The sequence below is a fragment of the Egretta garzetta genome, unplaced genomic scaffold (assembly GCF_000687185.1).
Source record: "Egretta garzetta isolate BGI_Z169 unplaced genomic scaffold, ASM68718v1 scaffold442, whole genome shotgun sequence".
Classification (NCBI taxonomy): Eukaryota; Metazoa; Chordata; class Aves; order Pelecaniformes; family Ardeidae; genus Egretta; species Egretta garzetta.
Window position 1 is genome coordinate 2,146,766 of NW_009258961.1, and position 10,406 is coordinate 2,157,171.

Below are 10,406 nucleotides of genomic sequence, written 5' to 3' on the forward strand. Positions count from 1 at the left end.
CCCCCCCCCGGGCCGAGGGGACCTTTTTTTCTTTTTTTTTTTTTTTTTTTTTTTAAATATAAAGGACGTTAAAAGAAGCTTTTGAAAGGTTCCCTTTTGAGGTTAAAGGCCCTTTTTTGGTCACGCAGCCACCGAAAACAACGCATTTCAACTTGTCAAGGGGCGACCCCCGCAGGGCCCTGGTGTTGACTCCCGGGGGTGGTGGTGGTGGCGAGGGCTCCTTCCCGTGAGAGTTTTGCTGAAGGGTGCAAGAGGCCACCGACATCCCGTGGAGGGTAAGGCGGGAGCATGCTTTCCTGCAGGTAGCTTAACCTAAGTAACCTCAGGTGATGAGACTGGTTTCAATGAAAATACGTGTCGTATCATGCAGGTAGAATCACTCCAACGGCTACAGATTACGTCAGATCCTCCTAATTTTCTTCCTCTTCCCTGCAAGGTTTTGAATTGTGTTTTTTCCGAAATAAATGCTGGTGGAGCCTTTGTGGCAAGGAGGAAAATCTCAAACAGTTTGTACATAATTCAGCGGAGGAGATGACCATTGCACATTTACAACACCTAACCTTCACTGACGAGTTCCGTTTGGCCATTTTTTTTCCAAAGCACATAGGCAATAAGCGCTGAAGAACTTTTGGCTCCCAACATGCATGCTCAGAGACTTACCAAGACACCAACTTTCCTTCTTGAACCATGTAATTCTGTTGTGACAGTGTTGATGTGGGCACATATGCTGTGTACACCAGCTTTAAGAAAGTAAGTAATCATTTGGACGCTTCAGTTTTTGATGTCCTAAGGGCACCTCAGTGTGCTCCAGTCACTAATGGGCATTCAGTCCAGAGGATCAGGCTAGAGCTAGTCTGAAGGAAAACCTGAACACGAGTAAAATGTGGACGTCAGGTCCTCAGTACTGACTTTTGCTTCTGCAGGTCTGCTCCTGTTGGGCTACTAACGCAGGCATTGCCGGAGGAAGATGGGGCTATCAAGGCTTTAGTGTGGTAAACCTTAATTAAAGAGAGGAGCAATGCGACAGCCGCAGCCTCTATGGGTTAGGCCTAGAGGCAAATAGGCGATACGAGTTGATAAGCACATTATGTGAATGGTTGGAGCACTCACTCAGAAGCGAGATGTGCAAGCGCAATCCCTTCTGTGCCCAAGGAGTTTTATACCCCATGCCCTTCTTAAAAATGCCCTAACAGCAACACCATTACTGTGTTCAGCATGCCTTCTAGGGATCTCTTGCTGACGCTGTTTTTTATATCAAAGTAAATGCTAACTGGGTGAGAAAATGTTGGAGATTCTCATCAGTTGATGAGGGGACACGTGTATGGAGTGTGCAGAAACACTTGGATCTTGGTCGCTTATTCTAGTATCCGTTTAATATAAAATATACAAGCAGCCCTTGGAACCAGAGCTAGAACCAAGTTTTCTATTCCGTGAGAGTAGGGCCATCACCCTGTCTGCTAGACAGAGTCTCATTTTTTCCCTCTTCCTTCCTTCCAGAGCTTGATTAATTACTTACTGTAAGCGGTACAGCCTCACTTGGCAAGAGTGGGTATTCTTTAACCCATGTCAGTGCCCGGTTCCTCCCTTCTCATATTGTATAGCTTGGTGACAAAAGTACTCTCCTAAATGTGAGTGGATTTACTAGGAGAGGACCAAGAGCATTTTGGCTTTTCCTGATTGGCGTCACTTGATGCAGGAGGCTTAGGACGGCCAGCAGTCCGGCTGGAGCAGGCAGGTGATTGCCATTCATGCACAAAGAGGCAGTGGTGTGCAATCACCATAAATCCAACATGCACCACATCTGCCAAAAAGGTTTCAGCTGACACCCAGCTGCACAGGTGATGTACCCTCTGAATCGCTGCCTTGAGAGATGGTAACCCTTCTCTGTTGGCCACCTTCTGAAGTTCAGGAATTGTCACATTTAACAGATGTACTGTGGGAACATGTGGGATATGCTCCTCTGGGTGAACTAGCTTAAGGTATGCCCAGCTTGTGCACACCATGAGGCCCTGAAGAAGACTCTCAACAGCTCATTTCTTGAAGACATGGTGCTTTGGGCATTTTCAGACAAGGTGGTGTGTTTTTTTCTTTAGGCGCCTCGGAGACAGTGATGTACTAGTTTCTCCAGTTAGCTACCGACCTTTTTTTACAGTAATAGATGATAGCTGAGTGGGAATTTTAGGAACCTAAATGTGCACTTCAGACTTTCTAGGGTCCTAACTCAAAGCCTTTTCGTCCCTTTGTATTGTTTTATTCCCAGCTTCTTCTACCCAGTCACGCTTCAAATTTTACATACTTTTCCTATTCTATCCTGCACGTCTCATTATTGTGCTCTAACACATTATTTTCCACATGCCAGCCTACTTCAGGGAATAGTTTAAATAAAGATCATTCCCAGTTTATGAAATAAAGTTAAGTCTACGTTACTACTTAAGTCCTCAATGTAGAGGACTCTGGCAACTAACAGAGTCCTCTAGAAGTAGTTTGTGTGTGTGATGGTTTTATGAAACTATTATGAAACTATGATCTGTTGTTCTAGGAGAATTTTCCATGTTCTGTTGACACAGTGCAATGATGAACATGGGATTTTTTTGGTAAAATTCGGGAAAAAGGAGTAGGGAAGAACTGAGGTTTCTAGGAAGTAGAAAGATTTTTATGGGAAGCTGGTGAGAAGAGCCAAGGAAGAATTAAGATGGGATGAGGAAAGTGAGTTAAAGTGCAAGAAGTAAAACCTAGGATATTGATTGGAGCAAGGTATTTGTGAGGCTTATAGAGGGTACCCGCAACTGGAAAACACAAAAAGGAGAGATTATTCTGATTGTGGGGTGAATTATGACAGCGTCTTGGCCATGGCTATTTGGGAAATGTCCCAGGTAGCAGGGCTGTCAGGGCACAGTGTAGGCCGGCTGCTCCCCGTGGGTTGTCAGGGCAGGTCCCGGCAGCCAGGGCCCATCCCACTCCCCACCCAGAAGCAGGGCAGCCAGGGGCACCGGGGCAGCCCCAGCCCCAGGCATCATGCACCTCCCTGGGGATGGGAATGGGAATTTCAGGAACGTAAATTTGCACTGAGGCACTTAAGACTTTCTAGAGTCCTCACTCAAAGCCTTTTCTTCCCTTTGTATTGCTTTATTCCCAGCTTCTTCTACCCGGTCACACTTCAAATTTAACACACTTTTCCTATTCGAGCCTGCATGTCTCATGTACCTCAGCCTGTAGGAGGCTCGGTGGGGCCCATGGCTGGGCAGGGCAGGTTGTGGGGAGCTGGAGACCAGCCATGCTCTGGTGTCACTGGGGCAGGGGCTGGCAGCCCTGGGGGGTTGATGTGGGGTCCTGGGCTGGTGGGGGGAGGCTGGGCAGGGACAGCCAGGCCTGGCGGTGCCCTCGGGGCCCTGATGCAATGCCTTAAGGGAAAAAAATGACCTCCGTGTTTTGCGGAATGAAAGAGGATACCATACATGTTCTACCAGATGTTTTAATTTGAGAGGGCAGTGGAAAAACTGTCTTGGGAACTGAGAAACAGACTTTTTGGTAATCTTTCTCCTACAGCACTCTCAGAGTGACGCATACCAGTAATCATTAACTCTGGTGGAAAGTTGAGTCGAGTAGCACGGTACAGGTATAATAATGAGTCTGGCCAGATTCTCAGTTTATTTAATCTTTTCCTCCCTGCCAACTCCCTCCACGGCACGTTTTACAATTTTAATGCATATAATACTTCCATCCCTTCAATCTTTCCATCGCTTAGTTTACCTGAGGAAATAATTTCAATATATGTTTTTATCACAGGAAAACAAAGGATCTAAAAGAAGAGAAAGCTAGGATGAGCCTGTCTCCTCTGTGCCATCTCCTTCATTCTAACACACTCCACCAGCTGCGATTAAGCAGTTTGAAGATACACTGCTCCATGTAGTTTAATAAATTTCATTTTCATGTTTGGGTACTTCAGACTCTTCTCCAACTAAATCTTCTTCTTTTCTTCAAATAAAACAGTTCCTTTTAGAGGTCTGTCTTCATGTAACAAGTCTAGCTGGATTTTTACTGAGACGGCCACACAGTTCATTTATCTTCCTTTCCCCCAAACATGGAGGGAACTCAACTTAACTCTGAAGAAATGTCCGCAAGCACACTGATTGTGTGTTTCATCTACTTTACACACGGGTATAATTGTCATAGCGTCCTGTCTGCCTTAGTGTGGTGAATGCTTAAGGCACATGCTGAGAAAGGCCTCTTGAAGCTTTTTCGCTTCTTCCTGGGTGAGTGTAACCTGAAATTGCTGTCTCATTTCTGAATGACTTTTTGCCTTCCCGTTAACTTCTTTCCCAGTATGTGAACAATATAGTAATTGCAGGCACCACAGTTTTAGCACAAGGATACTTTCCTGACCATTCAACCCCCTTTCTTGACCTGTCATAATTTACATACGGCCAAGAGTCTCAGGGCACGCACTCTGTAACTCTGTGCGGTGAGGAGAAGGAGGGCAGCAGGCAGGGCCTCAGGCAGGATGACTGCGATTTCCCTTGGCTCTGGCCATTCCTTTGCCAAACAGAGTTTGACCTGGAGCCTCTGTAGATACTCAGCAGAGCAACTCAAGTGATGTCAGCCTCAGCCTGGCTCGCTGTCAGCTGTAACTAAACAGTCCACGTACCCCAGAGCCCTGTTGTTGAGCTTGGGACTCAGCGCTGAAACAGGAATCGTGTTTGCACTGCTTCCAGGCGCTCTGCAGCTACAGGCAGGGTTGATACCTGCTTCCAACCCATGGGGTTTGCTCACTGCGCTCCACTCAGCCAAGCTCACGTTTGCACTCACAAAAATATCTACTGTCCGTTGTCTGACATGTGCGGTATTTAACTTCTTTGTATTTAGAAACAGTTGATATAACTGGAACAATAGGAAGGTGGCTGAACACCAAAGCTGAATCACGGACTTATTTTTTTAGCACTTAGCAACCTATAGGTGATTTTTTAATGGCATACATTAGGTATTTGTTCTTTTTCTAACAACTACATTGCACTTTCACACTGTCTGGGATACAGTCATTTTTGTGGGCAAGAAATACACTGTATGAAAAAGAAAAATGAGCCACCATCTCTCAGAACCTCAGTCACAAAGCATACAAAGGGCCATCTGTTTCCCCTTTCTTTTTTTTTCAAATGTTGTCAATCCTGATACACAAAATTTAAGGGCACACCTTAGGACTTTGTGTCACTTCAGGACTTTTCAGTCCTGGATTCTGCAAAACTCTTAACGTCTGAAAACAAGGAAACAAAGAGCTAATCAACGTACCAGCCACTCTGCAGGATGTATGCAAGGTCTTTGCTGTCTTCCTTAGGTTGCACTTGTCTGCAGATTGCTGTACTGAGTGGCAAGAAGGGTTAGCTGGAGCAAACCTGTGGGTGTGAGGAGGGGCAATGTATATATACAGATGATCTCTGCTTGGCCTCTGGATATCTGGTCACAAGAGAGACGCAAGACGCCTCATTTCCTCAGGCCATCCTTGCTGCACCAGCAAGGTGAATTCTGTCGCCTTTTGGGCTGTAAGCAGTTAGAGGAGAAATGAATTCTATTGATTCAGAGGTGGGCGCATAAAAGAGGATGCTAGATGGCATCATATGCTGATGGCTTACATGATTGTAAAATTTGTGCATGAGGGGTATTCTGTTGCTGAATGGCCTGAATAATTGCTTAAGAGATGCAGGAAACTTCCACTTACAAAGGAAGACTATAGAGGTGTCTGCTAGAGCAGGCAGAGTTAAGGTTGCACACATACACACTCCTAACTTCTAGTCTAAACTCTCAGAAGTATGACCTTGGTGTTTTGGCAGGATGTAAGATAGGAAGAAACACCTGCAGTGATGGCACAGTACCTCGTTAATGTACTTTTCACGGTTTCTAAAATCAAAGAGATGTTTGAGAGAAACAAATGGCTTGCTGTTCTCCTGTAGGTGTGAAACTCAAGAGTAGAACTGAGAAAAATATTTTTAATAAATTACAGGTAAATCAAAAGGAGTTTCAGGGAAATCAAAACTAGTTAAGAAAATAGGCTGAATTTCATAAATTGCTTCAATCAAAAAAAAAGAGGATAGTTCATTAATGTTAACATTTTCCATACATTTTCAAAACTGAATGCTTTATTTCAGAAATAGAACAGTATTTTAAGGTTGCAGCAAAGTTTTTTGACTTTCAGAGTAGCATTTTAATTGAAAAAAGTTCTATGCCTTAAAAAATTAAAATATATGTTTTCAAAGGGGTGTGTTATAGAATCATAGAATAGAACCATAGAATCATTTAGGTTGGAAAAGACCTTTAAGATCATCAAGTCCAACCGTTAACCTAACCCTGCCATCCCACCACTAAACCATGTCCCTAAGCACCTCATCTACCCAGCTTTTAAATAACTCCAGGGATGGGGACTCCGCCACCTCCCTGGGCCACCCATTCCAATGCTTGACAACCCTTTCAGTGAAGAAATTTTTCCTAATGTCCAACCTAAACCTGCCCTGGTGCAACTTGAGGCCATTTCCCCTCATCCCATCGCCTGTTACCACGGAGAAGAGGCTGACCCCCACCTCGCTACAACCTCCTTTCAGGCAGCTGTAGAGGGCAATCAGGTCTCCCCTCAGCCTCCTCTTCTCCAGGCTGAACAACCCCAGCCCCCTCAGCCGCTCCCCATCAGACTTGTGCTCCAGACCCCTCACCAGCTTCATTGCTCTCCTCTGGACATGGTCCAGCAATGCAACATCTTTCTTATAGTGAGGGGCCCAAAACTGAACGAAATAATAGATGAAGTATTTTGCTTTCTGACAAGACTTCCCACTCCAAAATCAACAAAAGTGATTTTTTTATCTTAAATCAAAATACTTGAAAAAATACTGTTTGGGTTGCATTGTTTCACACTGAAATTATGTTATAATTTGTATTATTTCTAGACCTTTTCTGGTTCAAACAAAAAAACCCCACTTGGCTAACTCTAATTGGGACACTAAAATGTAAAGGTAAAGCATAAAATGGGTTTCCTAATATCTTCCTTCCCTGATTGACACTTCATTATACCAGAAGGTTAAGTTAGGTAGGAGATAGTGTGGATGCGTTTTGAGATGTTTTGAGTTTGTTGTTGCTACCACGGCTAGTGAGAAAAGTCACAGACATAGTATCATTCCCCTGATTAAAATAAATTTAAAATAAATTTAAGCATAAGGAAACACTGATGTCTAATTTCTCTTTTCCACCTTCTATCCTACATATAACACAGCCCTGCTGATAAATTAGCTAGTGATACAGCTTAGTGAATAAAGCAGACTCAAGGAACCATATTACAAGCTTAAAATCAATGAGATCAAATGGGCTATGTAAAGCATACGTACAGCAGTGCAAATAGCAGGTAGCAGCTACTGGTTTTATATAGCATCTACACGCAAGGTCATAGCACAGAGGGCTAAATAATTCCACACCAGAAATGCACTTCTTCCATCATAGATACGATGAAGACATACGTGCAGAATTTTGTTAGGATAAAATGGAGGGGAAAGTGTTAACGGAGGCTAGCCTTGCCCTAAACAAGTCTGGTCCCTCACACTCCCTTCGGAGTGCATGGACAAAGATCAGCTTTTTCAAGTGCAAGTTTAAAGCATGTAAATTAGGTTCTTGTGCTGAACTGCAGGTTGTAGGAGCCTTTCTGCTTCCATTTACTGCAAAAGGAGCCCAGAAAAAATAATTTCCCTAAAGCCCTCTTCTGTGAACACCAATCACCAATGTGAAATTACCACAAGATGTGGCTACATAAAGAATAATCCCGTGTTAACCAGATGTACACTACTACTTCATTTAGCTCCAACACAGCTACATTTCTGACAGGTATGTACATAGGCGAGAATAAAAATGAGGTATGAGGTGTGAGAGACCTCTTACAAGAAGTAATCATGCTGTTATCTGTTCTCTCTGTTATCTCTGTTATCATCCTCTCTTGCCTCCTCCTTTATTTTCATACTAGACCGTGCATGCAACATAGCAGCCTGCTATATTGCTTCTTTTCCTACATGAGGGAACTTTGGTTTATTTGGGTGGTTTTGGAATCGAGATTATTAATCAAAACATATTGTCAAGGACAGCAGGGTCCTTCCAGGACCCTGTGTGTTGTCACATCTAATCCAGAACTCTTATTGTATTATATCTGAGAAGGTTTCTCAGTTAATAAATAGAAACTACAGGTTTCTATCTCCACCGTATCTCACCATATTCAGTTCACGGGCTCGATCAGACGCAGAGAGTCGCTTCAAGAGTCATTCCTTGCTAACTGCCGCCCTCTGCTGTTACTATGTATATTACCAGCAGCAACTCCGAGAAAATTCCTTGGTTTCGCGTCTTTTGCACACTTAGAACATTAGGGTAGTCTTTACCACCCACCCTTCCACTCCAAAACTCAAGACTGCTGAAGAAACTTGTTTCTGATACCAGTCTAATTTTGATGAATCCCTTTGAAAGACTTTTTGCATTACAGCTATATTACTTTGCTATTTTTCAAATTCCAAAATATAATGTTGGCATGTCTTACGCATTTGTTCTTACAAGTCTTTCTCCTCTTCTGCTTCTGAAATTGCACAGGGAAATATGTGTTAAAGAACTTTTTCCCCCAGGTTTACACTTATTTCTAAATAATATATGTTTGGGGATCTATGATAATCAAGAACGGTCCTTCATGGTGTATGGTCTCTTTCAAGAATTACCGTGCAATTCTGTATACCTGGTGGCATTTCAAGCACAGAGTGACAATAATAAATGCTTTCTCTTTGAGCAGATTATTTTGTAGTCTTGGCATTACACAGTTCTTTATGTTACCATGTCAGCCTGAAATATTGACCATGGCTCAGTATTTTAGAGCCAAGTTCAAGGACCAAGGGCTTGTCAAGCCTCTGCTCAGAATGATATTTGACACTTTAATTATACTACTTTCATCCTGCTTTAAGCAAGCTTGCTCAAGCACCTGATGCTTGAATCTTTATGCTTGGTGTAACAGTACGAGGTACTGAGTTTTCTTCAGGTTGTTTTCTCCTAATCTTGTTATTAACAGCCCATTAAGTACGTCATCATCCTTACTATTATTTTCAGTTATCTTAGAGGACTGGAGTTGTAAATCCCTTTCGTATTCATCTGGCTTTGGTCCAATACTTTTTTCCTCAGGTAAAATCAAAGGAATACATTTAGTGTAACAGTGATTGCATTCTGCTCAGATCAGTTTTAGGCTTTCGTATTTTGTCTTATCCACAGCGCTACACAGTTGTCATGTTGTTCCTCATGCTGACATCTTTAGAATGTCATCAATTATCCATTTCACATCTATCACTTGTTATATTATTTCAAGTTCTTATTTCTGAGTATCTTCTGCAGGTCAAATTTCAAGGTGATACCTTTGCAGCAGCATCTTCCAAATAAAACATTGAAGCAGGATAACTTACTTTTCTTTTTTTCAGTCTGATCTTTCAAGAAAGCTTGTGAATTGTATCATCTAGGGTGAGAAAGGTGTGTGTGTCCGTACCTGCAGAATGAAAAAAATTTTCTGTGGTTGCCAAATCAAGACTTCAGGCCTCAAGTTTTTTACTTTCTCACCAGATTTCTCCCGAGAACAAGGTCGGGTTTTTTTACATTGATGGGGTATAGCATATAATACGCCCCTAATACAAATTGTTTATCCAACACTGAGAACAAGGTCGGGTTTTTTTACGTTGATGGGGTATAGAATACGCCCCTAATACAAATTGTTTATCCAACACTAGGCAGATACTTTGAAACAATGAACAACTAGGCACATACAAGACTGATAGCTAAGAATAGATTGTATTTTCATTACGAAAAAAAGGAAAAGAGGTCTCCAAAAACATGCGTTAGGTTGCAGGCTGTCTTACATAGGCTTGGCTTTCAGTTTACAGATCCAATACGAACTTTTAGCACGAAAATACTGCGCTCTGTTAAGTTCTGTTACCAACTTCTCTGCAGTCTGGTAATTTCCCCAATACTTTTTTGGCATGCCTGGAGGTCAGTGTACAGTTAAGGCCATGCTGACTATCTTGGCTTTGCTGTCAGTGGAAAACAGGATTGGGTCCCGGGGACAATCAAGCAGTTTGAAATCTCACTCGCTTTCCTCCGCTCTAAGGCTAGGTCAGGCACAGCATTAACTAAGCAGGATCAATTTACTGCCCGATTATTTTTACAATTTGAGTAGTCCAGAGATACTGACTTCAAACAATTAAGCAACCATCACACCCCAGAAGGCGGCCCTGTATATTGGCAACGTTAAACCCACGCCACTAGCCCTGACGCCAGCCCCGGGGCAAGCAGCCCGCGTCCTTCTCCAGGCCTGCCGGTACCCCCAGGGGGGCTAAACCCGGGCCTGGCACGAAGACCGCCCCGCCCCA